The following is a 21,980-nucleotide window of genomic DNA, read 5'->3' on the forward strand; positions in this document are numbered from 1 at the left end:
GTGTAGCTCAGGCTGGGCTCAACCTCACCATCCTTCTGTCTCAGCCTCGCAAGTGCTGGAATTACAGGTGTGCATGGCCGCACTGAGCTTCTTTTGATTTCCTGTTAGACTCAAGGATTTCTTAGAACTGCATTATTTAGTTTCCACATATGTAGAGATTTTTCCTTGTAACTGTCTAGTGTTGATTTCCAGTTTAATTTCACTGTGATCAGATTACATACTTTGCATGATATGCATTTGAAAGTTATTGAGACTTGATTTGTGGTCCAGGATATGGTCTAGCTTGGTAAACTGAAAAGAAAATATATTCTTCTATTGCAGGATGGAATATTCTATAGATGTCTTTTTGATGGTGCTGAGGTTTGATATAAATGTCTTGATAGTGTTGTTCATGTATTGGATGTTCTTACTGGTGTTATGTTTCCTTGTCTTATAAATTATTTCAAAAAGTGGCATTAAAACCTTAGGTTGTGTTTATGAGCTTTTCTGTTTCTCCTCCCCCTTTTTTTGGCGGTGCTGGGATTTGAACTCAGGGCCTCACACTTGCTAGGCAGGTGCTCTACCACTTGAGTCACTCCACCAGCCCTTTGTGTGAAGGGTTTTTTGAGACAGGGTCTCTAGAACTATTTGCCTAGGCTGACTTTGAACCATGATCCTCCTGATCTCTGCCTCCTGAGTAGTTAGCATAACAGGGGTGAGTCACTGGCACCCAGCTGTTTCTTCTTTCAGTTTTATTACTTTTGCTTAATTTTTTCATATTTCTGAAGTTAAATGTGTACATCTTTAGAATTGACCCTCTGCTATTGTGAAGTGACCAAGTGATACTCTTTTTTTTTTTTTGAGGTACTGAGGATTGAACCCAGAGCCTCAACGTAAGGAAGTACCATACCACTTCAGCAAGCCCTCAGCCCTTTGGTTTGCATTTTGTTTTTGAGATAGGGTCTTCCTAATTTTTGCCCAGAATGGCTTTGTACTCACAATCCTCCTGCTTCCACTTCCACACAGTACCTGGGATTACAGGCATACACCACCACATCTGGCTTGTGACCCTCATTATTGTTACTTTGAAATACACTTTGTTGGATTAATAATAGAGCCACTCTAACTTTCTTTTGAGGGATTTTTTTTTCTAAACTCACCCAAGTTATTTGTGTTTTTATATTTCAAGTGGGTTTATTGTAAGCCATGTAATAGTTGCACCTTAATTTATTTCCCTGACAGTCTTTTGCTATTAGTTGAGGTGATTAGATCATTTACAAAGTTTTTTAAAAGTCCTTCTTTCCCCTACCAGATATTAGCAGTGTTACCAATTTAATGTAGTTCCCCTGGGTTTTTATTTCTCTCATGCAATAGCATACAGAGAAGTGTACAAACACTGAATTAATGCAAAGCAAATGCAAATGTGACCCTGCAGGTCACCACGTAGAAATTTTTAATTATTAGGCAGTAGTTTTAGGTTTTAATTTTTACTATAATAAAGAATGCTACAGGAAATCCTTCAATTTTGTTTTCCTTTGCTTTGATTTTTGAGACAGGGTCTTGCTATGAAGCTTAGACTGGCCTCAAACTCATGATCTTCCTGCTTCCACTCTCCAATTGATGGGATTATAGGCATGTATTACTACACCAGGCTTTTTTCAGTATCTCGAAAGACATAAATGTTAGAATTTTAAAATGGCAGGCAGGGAAGAGGTGGGGTGGGGTGCTGAGGCAGGAGAATCACGTGTTCCAGGCAAGCCTGGGTAATATGGTGAGTGTCTTTAAAAAAAACTAGGTTTTTAATATTGCCTCACAGAATACTGAGGCTCTGTCTGTCTGTCTATATATATATATATATATATACACACACATATATCTATTTCTGTTATTTGCCTTTCAATTTGATGTGCTTTTTTTGGTAGTACTGGTGTTTAGAACTCAGGGCTTTGTGCTTGCTAAGTGCTCTACCACTTAAGCCCCACTCTAGTCCTGCTTTTCAATTTTAATCATTCCCATTTATCTTTCTTTCAAGTTCACTGATTCCTTATCACTTTCTTTTTGTCACTGGTTTCATCCAGTGAATGCTTTATATGTATTAAGATATATTTAGTTTCTAAGCCTTCCATTTTTAAAAATAGTATGTTACTCTTGTAGAGAACTTCTGGGTTTTTTTAAATTTATTTCAAATATGCTTGCTTTTATTTCATGGAGCAAAGATACAGTATAATATTTTGAGAAATTTATTTCTTAAGTTGTTAGTCCAGTTTGGATTTTTTAATTATTTTTAAGTTATAGAATTTTAAAAATATATTCTGGATATGAATCTCTTACTAGATATATGATTTGAAAATATTCTCTCCTGTGGTTCAACTTTTCTGCTGATAGTGTCCCTTGAGGCAAAAAAAATTTAATTTTGATGAAGTCCAGTTTGCCTTCTTTTTCAACCTGTGTTTTTGGTGTTATATTCAAGAAATCACTGCCCTCTTCCAGTTTCTGGTCTTCAGGTTTTTGTCTGCAGTTCTTATGTGTCCCCTCAGGGTGGCTTCCCTAGCTGTGCAAGTCCATGTTCCTTTAGATAGAGGTTTCTCTCAGCCCCTTCCACTCCTTAGTGTAGATATATGACGAGCTAAGTGACAAGCAGTGGTACCCCCTCCCTGTTGGGTAAGTTTGGGGGGGCTCATCTCAGGTTGTTTAGCCAAAGACTCCTTTTGTGAGGGGGTCTGTCAGCTTCAGCTTGCTTACCCTAGGAGGCCTGATGGAGATGAATGGGGGAAGGGGGAGTTGATTAGGGAGAAGCTGCCTGCTCCCCTCTTATGAGGCAAGCCTGGGAGCTTTAGCTCTGGGTGTTTGGCCAAAAGTTCTTTTCTGGGGGTGGGGGAGACAGATTCAGCTTGGTACTATACTAGGTTTTTCAGAGGTGGTCAAATGAGTTATTATTTCCCACAGGCTGGGATCAGACTTGGCTAGCCTGCACCTATACTGTCTACTTTTATATAGACAAGATCAGGCTGAGATGGGAGCCCTGGTGCCCCTCCTCCACCAGCAGAGAGGGAGATTTCCTGGGCTCTTTAGGCTAAAAGCTTTCTCTTGGAGAAGTGTAGCCAGGTGCCTGCAAGCTGAGCTGCGCGGTGCTGTAGCCCTCAGGACTGAAAGCTGCTAGCTCACTGAATGGTTTGTGGGCATCGCTCCCTGGTATCAAAGGGATCCTGAAGATGGAGATTGTTTCCTTTCTCCACAGTGTGCTACTCACCAGGGTCATGCAAGGCCCTATGTGTAGAGTTTTAGCACTTTGGGTGCTACTCCAGTCCAGGAAAAAAGGGGAAAAAAAGTAACACCCACCAACAAAGCTCAAGTGGTGGTGGTATGAATTTATACTTTAAAAGGTTTTATTTAGAGATTGATCATTGTAGATATGGTCAGTCTATATATGGGCAACATCTTATTTAGCAAACTAACCAGACCAAATATACTTGCTGTCATGAACCTAAGGTTATCTTTCAGGTTTGTGGTGACTCACTGATCTGGAGGCTATTAGCCATCTGCCATCTTGGCTTCTCTTGTATATGAAAATTTCAAGGGGAGTTTTGTTCAAATGCAGATTTTGATTCAAGAAAAAATGGAGCAGGGCCTGAGATTCTACTTTTTCATGAAGCTCCTAGATGATGGACCAAACTTTTTGGTCTTTTTGCAAAAGGGTCTGTCAGTATAGCCCAGTCTGATCTCAAACTCAGGATCCTCCTGCCTCAGCCTCTAGAGTAGCTAGCACAATAGGCACACACCACTGTGCCTGGCTTCCTTCCTTCCTTCCATCTTCCTCCACTTTATCCCCATTTTTGTAAATCACTCAATTTTCTTAGCTGTTTTGTTTCTGTATAGCTTTTTCCTTTGGAGGCAACCCTGTGACTAGTTGATGTACCTCAGTATAGATAGAATCCAAGCTTGACCATATATCAGAATCTTCCCCAACATTATTGTTTAAATGTTAATTATAGTATTAACCTAGTGATTATTTTGGGTATTACAAATAACAAAACAGGGAATTTTAGCTGAGTGTGATGATACATGCCTGTTATCTCAGATCTTTGGAGGTGGATATTGGGAGGATCATGGTTTGAGGCCAGCCTATGCAAAAAGTATGCAAAACCCTATTTCAAGAAACATCAACTGTGTTGGCACACCTGTGGTCACAGCTAAGTAGGAGGCTATGGATAGGTGGATTGCAGTCCACGCCAGCCCAGGCAAATATGCAAGACCATAAATGAAAAATCATCTTACATAAAAATGGCTGGAGCGCGCATGGTTCAAGTAAGGCCCTGAGCTCAAACCCCAGCACCACAGAAAAGAAAAAGAAAACCCAGCAGATTTTATATTGAGCTTGCATATCACACTGCATGTTCTTATGCAGTCAGACATAACCTCTCAGGTCTTACCCATAATTTCTAAATTTCATCTATAGTTTTTGCTGCCAGTAAGTGGTCACAATGCAGCTTCATTTGCAGACCACAGATAACTTCGTGTTCACCCAGGAATTGGTAGTTTTATTAACTTCCGCTACATTGTCCTTCCTGGTCCCAAAACAAATATTTCAGTGAGTTAGGATTGTTCTAGAGAGTCCCACTGCTGATACAAATGTGAAAGTTAGGTACTATAGTCTCTACTTGAATTTCAGTAATTCACTAGAAGAACATACAGAACTCAGGGAGTCAATTTATGATCAGAGCTATAACCAAACTTAGTTATGATTTATTATAGTGAATGGCTTTAGATTAAAATCATGAAAATTGTCTGAAGGAAGAAACACATAGTGTGGAGGCCAAGACAGTTTCAACAATGGAATTTCTAATTGTCTTCCTCAGTGAACTCGGGGAGAGCACTACTTTTCCCAACAACGATGCACAACAAATTCCACAAAGTATGGCCAGCTAAGAAAGCTCTCACAAGCTTTGTGCCCAGAGATTTTTTTTTCTTTTATTATTCATATGTGCATACAAGGCTTGGGTCATTTCTCCCCGCTGCCCCCACCCCCTCCCTTACCACCCACTCCGCCCCCTCCCTCTCCCCCCCACCCCCTCAATACCCAGCAGAAACTATTTTGCACTTATCTCTAATTTTGTTGTAGAGAGAGTATAAGCAATAATAGGAAGGAACAAGGGGTTTTGCTGGTTGAGATAAGGATAGCTATACAGGGCATTGACTCTCATTGATTTCCTGTGCGTGGGTGTTACCTTCTAGGTTAATTCTTTTTGATCTCACCTTTTCTCTAGTTCCTGTTCCCCTTTTCCTATTGGCCTCAGTTGCTTTTAAGGTATCTGCTTTAGTTTCTCTGCGTTAAGGGCAACAAATGCTAGCTAATTTTTTAGGTGTCTTACCTATCCTCACCCCTCCCTTGTGTGCTCTCGCTTTTATCATGTGCTCATAGTCCAATCCCCTTGTTGTGTTTGCCCTTGATCTAATGTCCACATATGAAGGAGAACATATGATTTTTGGTCTTTTGGGCCAGGCTAACCTCACTCAGAATGATGTTCTCCAATTCCATCCATTTACCAGCGAATGATAACATTTCATTCTTCTTCATGGCTGCATAAAATTCCATTGTGTATAGATACCACATTTTCTTAATCCATTCGTCAGTGGTGGGGCATCTTGGCTGTTTCCATAACTTGGCTATTGTGAATAGTGCCGCAATAAACATGGATGTGCAGGTGCCTCTGGAGTAACCTGTGTCACAGTCTTTTGGGTATATCCCCAAGAGTGGTATTGCTGGATCAAATGGTACATCAATGTCTAGCTTTTTAAGTAGCCTCCAAATTTTTTTCCAGAGTGGTTGTACTAGTCTACATTCCCACCAACAGTGTAAGAGGGTTCCTTTTTCCCCGCATCCTCGCCAACACCTGTTGTTGGTGGTGTTGCTGATGATGGCTATTCTAACAGGGGTGAGGTGGAATCTTAGCGTGGTTTTAATTTGCATTTCCATTATTGCAAGAGATGGTGAGCATTTTTTCATGTGTTTTTTGGCCATTTGAATTTCTTCTTTTGAGAAAGTTCTGTTTAGTTCACTTGCCCATTTCTTTATTGGTTCATTAGTTTTGGGAGAATTTAGTTTTTTAAGTTCCCTATATATTCTGGTTATCAGTCCTTTGTCTGATGTATAGTTGGCAAATATTTTCTCCCACTCTGTGGGTGTTCTCTTCAGTTTAGAGACCATTTCTTTTGATGAACAGAAGCTTTTTAGTTTTATGAGGTCCCATTTATCTCTGCTATCTCTTAGTTGCTGTGCTGCTGGGGTTTCATTGAGAAAGTTCTTACCTATACCTACTAACTCCAGAGTATTTCCTACTCTTTCCTGTATCAACTTTAGAGTTTGGGGTCTGATATTAAGATCCTTGATCCATTTTGAGTTAATCTTGGTATAGGGTGATATACATGGATCTAGTTTCAGTTTTTTGCAGACTGCTAACCAGTTTTCCCAGCAGTTTTTGTTGAAGAGGTTGCTATTCCTCCATTGTATATTTTTAGCTCCTTTGTCAAAGACAAGTTGGTTATAGTTGTGTGGCTTCATATCTGGGTCCTCTTTTCTGTTCCACTGGTCTTCATGTCTGTTTTTGTGCCAGTACCATGCTGTTTTTATTGTTATTGCTTTGTAATATAGTTTGAAGTCAGGTATTGTGATACCTCCTGCATTGTTCTTTTGACTGAGTATTGCCTTGGCTATTCGTGGCCTCTTGTGTTTCCATATAAATTTAACAGTAAATTTTTCAATCTCTTTAATGAATGTCATTTTTTACCCGGAGATTTTAATGGGGCTCAGTCATTTCGATGCAATTCGCTGCCTGCATGGGTAACTTTTAGACTCCTCCCTGTCCTTGTAGAGTGCCTACCATGTGGCACAAAACGTCTCATGATAAATCACATTATTGTCTGGCATAGCTAAATGCTCTCAGGTATACAAAGCCTCTCTCTCTCTCTCTCTCTCTCTCTCTCTCTCTCTCTCTCTCTCTTTTGGAGGCGCTGGGTTTGAACTCAAGGCATCACGCTTGCTAGGTAGGTAGGCACTCTACCACTTGAGCCACCAGCCCAGTATACAAAGCCGCTCTTATCAGGCAGGACATTTCGAGGATCTGTATGTCACCTTCCTTAGAGGCAAGAGAAATTGTTGTGTTTCTTTGGTAAAGATTACATCTGTACAATACAGCATAGTAGCATAGCATTTCTTTCTCCACTCCTTACTTCTTTTTTTAATTCTTTATTCATTTATTCACATGTGCATACATTGTTTCGGCCATTTCTCCTCCCTACCCCCCCCCTCACTTCCAGGCACGTCCTGTTCTGCCCTTTTCTCCATTTTTGTTGAAGAGAAGACATAAGCAATAATAAGAAAGGCAAAGCGCTTTTGCTAGTTGAGATAAAAAATATGGAACGCTTCACGAATTTGCGTGTCATCCTTGCACGGGGCTATGCTAATCTCTCTGTATCGTTCTAATTTTAGTATATGTGCTGCCGAAGCGAGCACTCATTACTGTTTTATATTTAATCTCTCTCTCTCTCTCTCTCTCTCTCCCCCCTCCCTCCCCCTCCCTCCTTCCCTCCTCCTGTGTGTGTGTATCTGATAGATAGTCCTGTACATCAGGACTTTTTCATTAATGCATTTACTATCTTTTTAGAAAATAATGAAATAGCTTACATGGATATGTACTCTGCAATAAGATAAACTGAATTTAAAGTTGCCTCCCCCCTTGAAAACAAGAGAAGAAAATTAGAGGCAAAAGAGTCAGAGGAGCCAAATATGTTCACATCAAGATGATCCAAGCCTGATGTTATATTTGATCTTTTTTTGGCAGTGCTGAGTTTTGAACCCTGAGCCTTGTGTATGCTAGGCAAATGCTGTACAACCGATCTACCCTCTCAGCCTCTCAGCCCCCGCCCCCCCGCCCCCCGTAGTTAGGAAAGGTCCATGTGTTAAAGGCTTAGTGCCCAGCCTGGCACTATTAGGAGGTAATGGAAGCCAAGAGGTGGGACCCAGGGGGAGATCTTAGGCCTCTGGAGGCATGGCCATGAAGGGGATATCAGGTTCCCAACCCCTTTCTCTTCCTCCCTCCTTTGTGTCCTGGCCATGAGGTGAGCGTGGCCTTACCAGGTGCTTCTTACCATGAAGTACTGCCTCACCACAGGTTCAAAAGCAAATTGATTTTGGACCACAACCTCCAAAATCATGAGCCAAAAATAAACCTTGTGTCTTTGTACGTTGATTTTCTGAGTTGTTATTGTAATATAAGGCCGACTAATGCAGATATATTCATCTAGTTTGATAAGGAAATGGAAACTTCATAAAATGTACTAACAAGTCACAATATTTTCCCCACTTCAACTTATGTAACAAATGACTTGTCCCTGTGGAATATAATTCTCTATGGAGAACTAATTGCATCATTTTTTTCATTCTTATTCCATCTTTTGCCATTAAGAAGAAAGTATGTAAGAACTGAAATGAATGTGACATCGTTGTATCTGTGAACCTTCTCTAGTTTATTTCCATTTTATTTAATTTTAATTGTTTTAAAAATACATAACACGCCAGACATGGTGGTGCATGCCTATAATTCCAGCACTCTGGCGGTGGAGGCAGGAGGATGAAGAGTTCGAGGCCATCCAAGGCCTATAGTTTTCTTTTCTTGGAATATCTTTGACAAACTCTAAAAAGGTGTTAAATAAGCAGTAATACTGACCTCATAAAATGAGTTGGCAATTTTCTTTAAGAAGGATGGGGGTTAATTCTTCAAGTGTTTTGGAAGAATTTTCTGTGAAGGCATTGGGTTCTGGGCTATGTTTTGTTGGGAGGTTTTTGAATACTGATTCAATCTCTTTGTTAGTTATAGGTCTGTTCAGATATTTTATTTCTTCATGATTTGATCTTGGTAGGCTGTAGACTTCCAGGAATTTATACATTCCCTCTAGATTTTCTAATTTGAGTATAATTGTTCATAGTAGTCTCTTAAATTCTTTTTATTGTTTTTGTAGCATTAATTGTAATATCTCCTCTTTTATTTCTGATTTTAGTTATTTGAGTCTTTTTTTCTTAATGTAGCTGTCACTTTCGTTGATTTAAGAAAAAAACCCTCAACTTTAGTGGTTTTTTTTCTATTGTTTTTCTATACTCTAGGTTTCATTTGTGCTCTACTCTTAATGTTTCACTTCTTTTTGGAAAATTTGGGTTTAACTTGTTCCTGTAGCAACTTTTAGTGCAGAGCTAGACTGTTGATCTACTTTTCTGTCATTTGCTGCTATAAACTGCCCTCTCTGCTGCTTTCACTACATTCCACAAGATTTGTATATTGGGTTTTCATTTTCATTAGTCTCAAGGTAGTTTCTAATTTCCCTTGTCATTTCTTCTTTGACCAATCACTTTATTGAGATTTTGTTTTTTAATTTCCACAGATTTGTAAATTGTCTAGTTTTCATTTTGTAATTGTATTCTAGTTTCATTCCACTATGGGCAGAAAAATATATTTGCTATTTTTGTGTGTGTATGTGCGGTACTGAGGTTTGAACTCAGGGCCTACACCTTGAGCCATTCCACCAGCCCTTTTTTGTGATGGGTTTTTTGAGATAGGATCTTGTGAACTATTTGCTCTGGCTGACCTTGAACTGAGATCCTCCTGATCTCTGCTTCCTGAATAGCTAGGATTGCAGGTGTGAGCCACTGGTGCCCTGCTTGATATTCTTGCATTTTTAGAACCTTGTTTTGTGACCTAATAATATGTACTCTTGTGGAGAATGTGAGAAGAGCATTATTCTGACATTTTGGGATAGAGTATTGCACATGTGTCTGTTAGGTCTAACAGGTTCATAGTGTTGTTTACATCCTCTGTTTACTTAAATTGATCTTTTCTCTGATTTTGTAAACATTATTAAAAGTATAGTATTGTTTCCTTTTATTACTGTGCTATTATTTCTTCCTTCAGTTCAGTCAGTTTGCTGCACATATATTTAGGAACTCTGAAATTATATATATAATATTATGTATATAATTATACATAATATTGTACATATATTATTTGTATAAATATATATTATATCGTTCTTGTAAATTGACCCCTTTCTTATTATAAGATATAGTTTTCTCATAATGATTTTTATGAAATTTAATATGTCTATCTTATCTGATAGAAATATTCTCACCCTGCTCTCTGTTGGTTAATATTTGCATACAATACCTTTCTCCATGCTTTCACTTTCAGCCTACATGTTTTCATCCAAAATATTTTGTAAACAGCATGTAGATAGATATTGTTTGGGTTTTTTAAATTTCAGCCAATCTATCTATATCTTTTGATTGGAGAGTTTAATCTATTTTCATTCAAAATAGTTAATGATAAGGATGGACTTGAGAAGGCTGTGTTTGTGAACCAGGAAGTGAGCCCTCACTGGACACCAAATCTGTCAACATCTTGGTCTTGGACTGCCTCCAGACTGAGAAATAAATTTCTGTTGTATATAAGCTACCCACTTTGTGGTATTTTGTTATAGAAAACCACTGGACTACGATAAAAATTGGTACCAAGTACTAGAGGTGACACTTTAACAAATGTCTAAATGTGGAAGCAGCTCGTGAACTGGGTAATGGGTAGAGAGGCTGGAAATAATTTTGAGGTATTTACTGGAAAAAGTCTACTTTGCCATGAATGGACCTTAAAAAGGTGACTCTGGTGAGGTTTCAGAAGAATGGGATTGCTGTAGAGAAAGTTCGGTTTTCTTAGAGAATACTGAAGTGATCTTGAACACAATGTTGGTGAGGATGGGGATGGCAGAGGCCTTTCTGAGGATGCCTCAGATTGAAATGAAAAGCATACTAGAACCTAGAGGAAATGTGACCCTTGTGATGAAGTAGCAGACAATGTGGCTGGATTGTGTTCCTGTCCTAGTATTGGGTGGCAAGTAGGCATGACAATCAACAAGGCAGACTACTTGGCTAAAGATATGTCTTTCTTTTTTGGTGGTGGTGGTACTGGGGTTTGAACTCAGAGCATTGCACTTGCCAGATAGGCACTCTACCACTTGAGCCATACCACCAGGCTGTTTTTGTTTTCATTATTTTTCGGATAATGAAAAATTATTTCTTGTGGTTTTCCATGCTACACTCCACATTTTCTCATGCTACACTTCATCTTCTGCCTCCCTTGTGGTTGGAATTATAGGCACGTGCCACCACATCTAGCCTGGCTGAAGAAATTTCTAAGCGAAGTGTTGATAGTGTGGCATGTCTTCTTTTGAATGCTTGAGTAGTAAAATTCACAAATAGAAAAAACAATTTAAAAGGGAAGTGGAACTTAAGGATTTGGGAAATCCTCACTATCTGTATTACAAAAATAAAGCAAGCATGTTCAAGAGAGAACACAAACAGTGTTTTGCCCAGGCTGGCCTGGAACCTCAATCCTCTCAATTTCAGCCTCCCATGTAGCTTAGGATGATGGGGGTGTGCCATTGTGCCGATCTATTGGTTGAGATGAGGTCTGATGAACTTTTGGAAACCCAGGCTGGCCTCAAACCACAGTTCTCCCATTTCATCCTCCCAAGTAGTTAGGACTATAGGCATGAGCCACTGGTGCCCAGCCCTTCTATTTATTCTTTTCTTATACTTCTCATGATGACTATGTATTGGATTTTTGTCAAAAGTTTTGTCTGCACAAATTGATCTGACCTTTTTTTTGTGGTATTGGGATTTGAACTCAGGGCCTACACCTTGAACCACTCCACCAGCCCTTTTTTATGATGGGTTTTTTTGAGGAAGGGGCTCAAGAACTATTTGCCCAGGCTGGCTTCAAACTGTGATCCTAATCTCTGCCTCCTGAGCAGCTGGGATTACAGGCGTGAGCCACCAGCACCCACTCTGAACATATTTCTTTACCCCATTAGTATAATGGATTATATTGATTCAGTTTCTGACATTAGAGCAGTCTTTCACCTCTACAATAAAGTCTGGTTGGTTTCAGTACATTTTTATTTTTATTGATGGATTCTATTTGCTAATATTTTGTTGAAATTTGCATATATTTTCATGAAGGAAATTGGCCTATAATTTTCTTATATGGCAATGTCTTTGTCTAGTTTATATTAGGGTAATCCTGTGTTGTTAAAATGAGGCTGAAGATAGATGTTCACTGTGCTTCCATTTTCTTGAAATGATTATGAAGAAATTTATTTGTCAGTAAAGCAGTCTGTTTAGAGATTTATTTTTGTAATGATTTTAAACTACCCATTCAATATCATTATTAGTCACATGTCTGTATCGATATCTATTTGAAGTTACATTCCAATTAAGTGAGTTAGCATTTTTGAAATTGAGCTGTTGCAGGCTTCTCAAGTTATAAGGACAACTGAACAATCTATTTGAAAGATTGTAGGTATGTGTTTTGCTTCATATAACAAATCTTTTGCAGCAGTCAGACTAAGAACCCTTCCATTTGCTTTTCTACTTGCTTGAAATCAGGAAGCCCATCTAAAATATCTATATCTGTCTTCCAGAACTCCATATTTCCTCAGCCATGTCTAAAATTTGGTAAAGGGAAAGCGTATTTTGTTTTTTGGTGGCACTGGGCTTTGAACTCAGGGCCTCATGCTTGCTAGGCAGGCGCTTTTACTATTTGATTCATTCTGTCAGCCTGAAAGCCTACTTTTTGAAGAGAGTAGTGGGATCAAAAGATTATCCCTAATTGTCAGGGAGACCTAGCTACATAACATCTCCTAAATATTCTTGGCATATATTTTGTGTCACTCAGCTAATTTTCTGGATCAATGTGTTAGGAATTTTGGAATTTTCGTTTGTAGAGTCTAGAATCCTTTTCTGGAACTCCTGCACTCCCAGTAAGTTTGAGGAAAAGTTTAATATTTGAGGAGAGTATGGGCTGGAATATCTTTATACATATGGTTCTTAAGCTGTATAAAACTTTTTCAGGCCAAAAACATATAAGTAGATATTAAATAGAACTTAAATATTGTTACTCCATAAATTGAGCTTTGTAAGAAAAACACAGTCACTGGTAAAATTAAATGTATAACTTTGGTGTTCCTACTTTTAAATTAAGACTTTGTTACATATAAAGACGGCTAACTAAATAACACATTATGCTGAACAAAAACCAAACTGATGCTATTAAGACATAAGTAGAGTGGAAAAGGAGTATCCTGTTGAAAACAAGGATGCTTTCATATTTTAAATTATGCCAAAGGATTAGCCAAGGTTGTTATGTGTTTCTTTATACAGAAAAGTGTGACTTCTTTCTTTTCCACACAATAGTATATTTTAGTTTCTAAAAGATCCTTTTAAACAAGAATAGACAAACAGTAAAAGGCTGGTATTTTCTATTTTTAAAGGCACATTTCAACTTTTGATGGTGTCCATGTGCTCCTTGTCAAAGATAAGTAGCATACTTATGCTTTCTTTGTCTTGCCAAGTTATGATTTTGTTGGTATATTATTATTATTTATTTTATCAAAATATGAAACATCTAGATACATTTTAGTAATTGTCTTAGTCCACTCAGGATGCGATACCGAAAAGCCACACACTGGGTACATTATAAGCAACAGAAATTTATTTTGTGAAGTTCTGGACGTTGGCAAGTCCAAGATGTTGGTGTTGGTAGATTCAATATCTGGCTTTCATTCTGGTTCATAAACATGGCCTTCTTGCTGCATCCTCATATGGCAGAAGGGGCAAGGCAGCTCTGTGAAGCCACTTTCATTGGGGTACTAATAACATTCACAAGAGTTAATCACCTCCCAGAGGTCCCACCTCATAATACTATCACATTGGTTAGTAGGCTTCCAATATATGAATTCCTTGAGGAACACAAACATTCAAATCACAGCATTCTGTTCCTAGGCTCCCAAAACTCATGTCCTCGCATATAAAATACCTTTATTATATCTAGATAGCTCCAAACTCTTAACTCCTTCCAGCTATAACTCAAAAAGTTCAAAATCTCACCTAAATATCATCTAAACCAGATACGGGCAAGATTCAAGTTCTCATTAATCCCGAGACAAATTTCTCTTCCAGCTGTCAACCTGTGAAGTCAAACAAAGTATGAGCTTTCAAAATCCAATGGTGGGCTAAGCCAAGGACAGACATTCTCATTCTAAATGGAATAAATGGGAAAGAAGGAAGGTAAGGTAACAGGTTCTGAGTCAAAAATCTTAATGCTTGAACATAACCTTTTTGACTTGAGAGTCTGTCCTCCAGATTCAGTGGGTTGGATATCCTATCTTTGCAGGTTTGTTGACAGGAGCAGGAGTCTCAAGGTTCAAGGCAGCCCTTCCTCCATGACTCTTGGGTTGCAGTTGGATGCCTGTGACTCTCCTAGGCTAGAATCACATTCCAGTGGCACTATGAGTCTAGAGTTACAGAGGTAGCCTCACCTGCACAATTCCCCTAGATATTGCCTAGTGGGCCATCTCTGCAGTGGCCCTGGCCTCACAGCTGCACTGTGGCTGGAAGATGCAGTGGAGATGGAAGTGCCACCAGGACTTACTGCCTATGCCCTCTGAAATGTTGACTGCTTTAGCCTATGCTACACCTGGACCCACTAGAGCAATACCTTGGATAGCCAAGGAGCACCTATCCAGAATGCAGGGAGCAAAGCTTTGAGGCAGTGCCAAACAGAAAACACTGAGGTCCCATGGGTGCCCTCAGCCCCTTCGTTGAAATAGTTCTTGGGTAGCACCTATGATCTCTAAAATGCTTTGTGGTCATTCTTCCATGATTTTGATGCAGGGAACCTGACTGACCCATACTAATCTCTTTGTCAGTCACTTGCAAGATACTATCTCAACAAATAATCTCAACCTGTCATCCCAGCTACAGTGGGAAATGCAAAATAGGAGGATCATGGTTCAGGTTAGCCTGGGCCAAAAGCAAGACCCCACCTCCAAATAAGCAGAGCAAAAAGGGCTGGAGGCATGGTTCAAACAGTAGAACCCCTGCCTAGCAAGTTCAAAGCCCTGAGTTCAAATCTTAGCTTCAGAAAAAAATTAAAGGAATAAATAGAAGGAAATTTCTATAACTTGATAAAGAACATATACAAAAGAGCTATAGGTAAAATGAAACATTGAATGTTTTTCTTCTAAAAACAATAGCAAGGAAATTATGTTCACTTACCACTCCTATTCAACATATTAGTGGAGATCCTAGATAGAACAATAAGGCAAGAAAGGGAAATAAAAGGCACATAGAATGGAAAGGGGAAAAAACTAAAATTGCCAATAGTAGACGATGACAGGGTTTTCTACTGAAAAATCCCAAAGAATTTTTTTTTCTTTTTTGTAGTCCTGAGGTTTGAATAGGGACTACACCTTGAGCTACTACTCCACCAGCCCTTTCTTTATGGAGGTCTCAAGAACTCTTTGCCTGGACTGGTTTAGAACTGTGATCCTCCTGATCTCTGGATTTACAGGTGTGAGCCACCAGTGCCTGGCTCAAAGAATTTTTCCTTTAAAAAACTGCTACAAAGCTGAGTGTGATGGTGCACACAGGAGGATCGAGAGTTCAAAATCACCCATAGCTACATAGTGAGTTCCAGAACAACCTGGGCTACCTAACAACACTCTGACTCAAAAAAAAATTTGTTATGACTGATGAGTGAATAATTTAGCAAGGTTATGGGATGCAAGATCAATAAACAAAAATCAGTATGCTGTCAATAGAGTTGGGGACATAGCTCAGTAGCATGCACAAGGCCCTGGGTTAGATTGTCAGAGATGCAAAGAAAATACCATATACTTGCAATAAACTTAAAAAGGCAGGCCTTACTTTTTTTGGGGAAGTGAATGAATATATGGAAGTCAAAAATTTTAAAACAGGGGCTAATGTTTTAGCTTAGTGGTAGGGTACTTGCGTGGCATTGTGAGGTCCTGGGTTCAATCCCCAGCACTGAAAAAACTATAATTGTTCTAAAATCCGTACTATAGAAACATATAGGAAACTTCTTTCTGAATCTGTATGCTTACAATTACAAAATGCTCCTGAAAGAAACCAAGCAACCAAATAATTCAAAGCATGTACCATATTGAAGCACTGGAAGACTCAATTTGAACATAAGTTTATGTAATTGCTATCAAAATCTATTAGCTGAATATGAAAAACAGTTTTGAAAAGAACAAAGTTAGAAGAATCACATTACCTTTTACAAAGGCTTTCCATACAGCTACAGTAATCAAGACATTATGACACTAAGTAAGGGACAGACATGTAAATGAATGGAATAGGAATTGACTCACGTAAATATGATTATTTTCCTGAAAAGAGTTACAAGAAACAGTCAATGGAGGATGAGTAGTCTTTTCAGTAAATGACCTTGGAAAAATCACACTTCCATGGCATAAAAGAAGCTTGAAGTTTACACTTCATGCATTATGCAAAAATTAACTCAAATGAATATAAGATTATAAAAATGTTAGAGTTGAGAATAGTAGAAAATATTCATGATCTAGGGTTAGATATGATACCAAAAGTATGATCTGGAACAGAAAACATTTTAGAGAGCTGGGTGTGGTGGTGCACATCTGTAATCCCAGCACTTGAGAGGCGGAGGCAAAAGGATCATGAGTTTCAGGTCAGTTTGGTCTACATTAAAAATTGTTGGACTTCATCAAAAATGTTTAAAGTTCCACAAAAGATCTTACTGAGAGGATGAAAAGACAAGCTTCAGACTGGAATAAATATTTTCAGAACATGTATCTGACTGGGGACTCATATCCAGAATATATAATAAGTAACCTTCTACAATTAACAGTAAAACACAAGTAATACCATTGGAAAATAGGTAAAAAGGTGAATGGAGTCATTATCAAAGAGCATACACACATGAAGAAGATAAAAAACGCATATAAAGATCTGGGGGTAGCTGGGCTCACGCCTATAATCCTAGCTACTTGGGAGACTGAGATTGGGAGTGTCAAGAGTTGAGGTCAGCCTGGGCAACAAGACATTATCTCCAAAATAACTAGAGCAAAATGGACTAGAGGTATGGCTCAAGCAGTAGAGCACCTGTTTTGCAAGTGCAAAGCCCTGTATTCAAACTCCAGTCCTACCAAACAAGAAAAAGAAAAAGAAAGAAAAGAAGACGAGGGAGTGTTCTCAGTGGCAGAGCACTTGCCTAGCATGCATACACCCTGGATTCCATGCTCAGGACTATAAAAAACATAAAAATATTTTTAGCATCATTAGACACTAGGGAAAAACAAACTAAAGCCACAATGAAAAACCCTTCAAACATGTCAAAATGGATAAACTCTGTATGTGTGTGTGCGTGTGTGAGTGGGTGCGTGTGTGAGCTATGGACACATAAAATGCTAAGTGCTTCTGAGAATAATGAAACTCTGCAGTTTCCTATAAAGTCTGACAGATTTTCTACATTGCTAATTTACCATTATCCTAAGCACTTGGACCAGGAAAACAAAAATGTGTATCTATACAAAAACCCATGTATGAATTTTCATATTGGTTTTATTTTTATTAGCCCCAAACTGGAAGTCACCAAAATGTCCTTCAGGGGGTGAATGGATAAATAAACTGTGGTAATACAGGCAACAAAATACTACTTAGCTGTTAAAAACAATGAACTATTGCTCCATACCACTAATTCACACAGATTTCAGTGATTTCCTGAATGACTAAAACCAGTCTCATAATGTCACATGCTGTATGACTTCATTTATATTATATACTCTTCTACTTTTATGATCTATCTTGTTCCTAGATCCCATGTATGAAAGAAAACAAGGGATACTTTTCTTTGCAAGCCTGGCTTATTTCACTTAACCTGATGTTCTACAGTTCCATCCATTTTCTTGAAAATAAGATGATTTTGTTCTTTTTGACTGAATAATACCCCATTGTGGCTATATACTGTATTTCCCTTTCATTCATCTCAGTATCTTTTCTAATTTTGTGATTCTTCTAAAACCCATTGGTTATTTAGGATAATAATTGCTTAATTTTCCTACATTTTTGAATTTATAAAATTTTCTTCTGTCATTGATGTATATTTATATTCTACTTGTTATAGAATATAAAAACTGCTGTTTTCCCAGCAGTTTTGTTGAAGAGGCTGCTATATTTCCATCGTATATTTTTAGCTCCTTTGTCAAAGACAAGTTGGTTATAGTTGTGTGGCTTCAGATCTGGGTCCTCTCTTCTGTTCCACTGGTCTTCATGTCTGTTTTTGTGCCAGTACCATGCTGTTTTTATTGTTATTGCTTTGTAATATAGTTTGAAGTCACGTATTGTGATACCTCCTGCATTGTTCTTTTGACTGAGTATTGCCTTGGCTATTCGTGGCCTCTTGTGTTTCCATATAAATTTAACAGTAGATTTTTCAATCTCTTTAATGAATGTCATTGGAATTTTGATGGGAATTGCATTAAACATGTAGATTACTTTTGGGAGTATCGACATTTTTACTATGTTGATTCTACCAATCCATGAGCATGGGAGATCTCTCCACTTTCTATAGTCTTCCTCAATCTCTTTCTTCAGAAGTGTATAGTTTTCCTTGTAGAGGTCTTTCACATCTTTTGTTAGGTTTACACCTAGGTATTTGATTTTTTTTGAGGCTATTGTAAATGGAATTGTTTTCATACATTCTTTTTCAGTTTGCTCATTGTTAGTGTATAGAAATGCTAATGATTTTTCTATGTTGATTTTATATCCTGCTACCTTGCTATAGCTATTGATGATGTCTAGAAGCTTCTGAGTAGAGTTTTTTGGGTCTTAAAGGTATAAGATCATGTCGTCTGCAAAAAGGCTATTTTGACAGTTTCTTTACCTATTTGTATTCCTTTTATTCCTTCTTCTTGCCTAATTGCTCTGGCTAGGAATTCCAGTACTATGTTGAATAGGAGTGGAGATAGTGGGCATCCTTGTCTGGTTCCTGATTTTAGAGGGAATGGTTTCAGTTTTTCTCCATTAAGTATAATGCTGGCTGTAGGTTTGTCATATATAGCTTTTATAATGTTGAGGTACTTTCCTTCTATTCCTAGTTTTCTTAGAACTTTTATCATGAAATGGTGTTGGATCTTATCAAGGGCTTTTTTTTGCATCTGTTGAGATGATCAAGTGGTTTTTGTCTTTGTTTCAGTTAATGTGGTTTATTACAGTTATTGATTTTCGTATGTTGAACCACCCCTGCATCCCTGGGATGAAGCCTACTTTGGTCGTGGTGAATAATCTTTTTGATGTGTTGTTGAATTCGGTTTGCCATTATTTTGTTGAGGATTTTTGCATCCATGTTCATTAAGGAGATTGGCCTATAGTTCTCCTTTTTGGAGGTGCCTTTGCCTGGTTTGGGATAAGTGTAATACTGGCTTCATAAAATAGGTTTGGCAGTTTTCCTTCCCTTTCTCTTTCATGGAACAGTTTAAGGAGGGTTGATGTCAGTTCTTATTTAAAGGTCTGTTAGAATTCAGCAGAGAATCCATCAGGTCCTGGACTTTTCTTTTTGGGGAGACTCTTGATTGCTGCTTCAATTTCATTTTGTGTTATAGGTCTATTCGGGTGATTAATTTCCTCTTGGTTCCGTTTTGGATGATCATATGGATCTAGAAATCTGTCCATTTCTTTAAGATTTTCAAATTTATTTGAATATAGGTTCTCAAAGTAGTCTCTGATGATTTCCTGGACTTCCATGGTGTTTGTTGTTATCTCCCCTTTTGCATTCCTGATTCTACTAATTTGGGTTCTTTCTCTCCTCATTTTAGTCAGGTTTGCCAGGGGTCTATTGATCTTGTTTATTTTTTCAAAGAACCAACTTTTTGTTTCATTAATTCGTTGTATGGCTTTTTTGGTTTCTATTTCATTGATTTCAGCTCTTATTTTCATTATTTCTCTCCTTCTATTTGTTTTGGGATTTGCTTGGTCTTGTTTTTCTAGGAGTTTGAGATGTATCATTAGGTCATTGATTTGGGATCTTTCAGTCTTTTTAATATATGCGCTCATGGCTATAAACTTTCCTCTCAGGACTGCCTTAGCTGTGTCCCATAGGTTCCGGTAGGTTGTGTTTTCATTTTTATTGACTTCCAGGAACTTTTTAATTTCCTCTTTTATTTCATCAATGATCCATTCTTCATTAAGTAATGAGTTATTTATTTTCCAGCTGTTTGCATGTTGTTTTGTCTTTACTTTTGTTGTTCAGTTCTACTTTTACTGCATTGTGATCAGATAGTATGCACGGTATTATTTCTATTTTCTTATATTTGCTGAGACTTGCTTTGTGCCCTAGGATATGATCTATTTTGGAGAAGGTTCCATGGGCTGCTGAGAAGAATGTATATTGTGTAGAGGTTAGATTAAATGTTCTGTAGACATCTACTAGGTCCTTTTGATCTATTGCATATTTTAGATCTTGGATTTCTTTGTTGATTTTTTGTTTGGATGACCTATCTAGTGATGATAATGGGGTGTTAAAGTCTCCCACAACCACTGTGTTGGCGTTTATATATGCTTTTAGGTCTTTCAGGGTATGTTTGATGAAATTGGGTGCGTTGACATTGGGTGCATACAGATTGATACTTATTATTTCCTTTTGGTCTATTTCCCCTTTTATTAGTATGGAATGTGCTTCTTTATCTCGTTTGATCAATGTAGGTTTGAAGTCTACTTTGTCAGAGATAAGTATTGCTATTCCTGCCTGTTTTCGGGGGCCATTGGCTTCGTAAATCTTCTTCCAGCCTTTCATCCTAAGCCTATGCTTATTTCTGTCAGTGAGATGGGTCTTCTGTAAGCAACAAATTGTTGGATCTTCCTTTTTAATCCATTTGGTCAAGCGGTGCCTTTTGATGGGTGAATTAAGTCCGTTAACATTAAGCGTTAGTACTGATAGGTATGTGGTGATTCCTGTCATTTAGTTGTCTTAGTTGTTTGAAGGTTTGATTGTGTGTACCTAAGTTGAGGTTACTCTCTACTGTCTTGCTTTTTCTTTTCCTGTGGTTTGGTGCTGCCTGTCTTTTCACGGTTAAGTTGGGGTTCACTTTCTGTGTGCAGAATCCCTTGCAGAATCTTTTGTAGTGGTGGCTTTGTGGTCACATATTGTTTTAGTTTCTGCTTATCATGGAAGACTTTTATTGCTCCATCTATTTTGAATGATAGTTTTGCTGGGTAGAGTATCCTGGGGTTGAAGTTATTTTCATTCAGTGCCCAGAAGATCTCACCCCACGCTCTTCTTGTTTTTAATGTTTCTGTTGAGAAGTGTGCTGTGATTTTGATGGGTTTACCTTTGTATGTTATTTGTTTTTTCTCTCTTACAGCCTTCAATATTCTTTCCCTAGTTTCTGAACTTGTTGTTTTAATGGTGATATGCCGTGGGGTAGTTCTATTTTGATCTGGTCTGTTTGGTGTTCTGGAGGCCTCTTGCTTCTGTTTGGGAATAGATTTCTCTAGGTTTGGGAAATTTTCTGTTATTATTTTGTTGAATAGATTACGCATTCCCTTTACTTGCACCTCTTCTCTTTCTTTGATGCCCATGATTCTCAAGTTTGTTCTTTTGATGGAGTCGGTGAGTTCTTGCATTTTCTTTTCACATGTCTTGAGTTGTTTAATTAATAGATCTTCAGTTTTTCCTTTAATTACCATTTCATCTTCGAGTTCTGAGATTCTGTCTTCTGTTTGTTCTATTCTGCTGGATTGGCCTTCCTTTTAGTTTTGCAGTTCTTTTTTGTTCTTTTTTATGAGGTTTTTCATATCCTGGCTGTTTTCCTCTTTAATGTTGTCTATTTTTGTCCTGAGTTCATTTATCCATTTATTAATCATGTTCTCTGTTTCACTTTGGTGTTTATACAGTGCTTCTATGGTTTCCTTTATTTCTTCTTGTGCTTTTTCAAACTCTCTATTTTTGTTGTCTTGGAATTTCTTGAGTGTCTCCTGTACATTTTGGTTGACCCTATCCAGTATCATCTCTATAAAATTCTCATTGAGTACTTGTAGTATGTCTTCTTTTAAAGTATTCTTGTGC

At 38.0% G+C, this 21,980-nt stretch overlaps 1 protein-coding gene and 1 non-coding gene across 2 annotated transcripts in view; one reads left to right on the plus strand and one right to left on the minus strand.

The window, feature by feature from the left end:
* Cenpvl3 (centromere protein V like 3) overlaps positions 1-21,980 on the plus strand; it is a 105,935-nt gene that overhangs the window by 28,565 nt on the left and 55,390 nt on the right. The gene's annotated exons all lie outside the window — the stretch shown is intronic.
* On the minus strand, positions 7,385-7,489 carry LOC141420035 (U6 spliceosomal RNA). Its single transcript, XR_012444743.1, has one exon. It is a non-coding gene; the product is annotated as a U6 spliceosomal RNA (small nuclear RNA).

This window comes from Castor canadensis, chromosome X (genome assembly GCF_047511655.1).
Source record: "Castor canadensis chromosome X, mCasCan1.hap1v2, whole genome shotgun sequence".
NCBI classification, from domain to species: Eukaryota; Metazoa; Chordata; class Mammalia; order Rodentia; family Castoridae; genus Castor; species Castor canadensis.